We start from the raw sequence: 627 nt of genomic DNA, 5'->3' as shown, positions 1-627 counted from the left end.
ATATGTATAAAATCGCCATAATAAGTCCTAAAGACTATACATGCATTCTCTACTGACCTAGACTATGCATAGATCAGTATGATAGAGGCTATAAAAGCCTGCGAAAATATACACTTTATGGCACGACCGGATTGGCCATCCTGGTCCAAACATGATGCGAAAATTGATATTCAAAAGGCACACATTAAAAGATAAGAAGAGTTATCCCTATGAATCTCACGTGTGTAGCATGTACACAAGGGAAACTCATTTGGCCATCACCAGTAAAACGGCTACGAGCCCTTTTTTTTGTCATTTAACACTTATAAACTACCACAAAGTTCTGTTCTTGATTGGAGTATTAGCACAAGGAAAGTAATATTGAACTTCTTATCAAAACGAAATTTGGCAGCCATTACATTCAAAAAAATGAAATTTGGCAGCCAGGAGAACATAGATTCATGATGAGAACTTTGATAAGCCATAGCTTGATTAATATTTTGGACCTCCAGTAATCACTCATTGGGCTGTGTGGTTTTTATGTTTAAGCCCATATTAGATAGTGTATCTGGTTTGTCCCATATTAGATAGTGTATCTGGTTTGTAAGAAAATGGACCACAGAGAACTAAGATGGGACCTCAAAAGGA

Source organism: Brassica oleracea, chromosome C5 (assembly GCF_000695525.1).
Source record: "Brassica oleracea var. oleracea cultivar TO1000 chromosome C5, BOL, whole genome shotgun sequence".
Lineage (NCBI taxonomy): Eukaryota > Viridiplantae > Streptophyta > Magnoliopsida > Brassicales > Brassicaceae > Brassica > Brassica oleracea.
Note: the sequence above shows the minus strand (reverse complement) of the source record.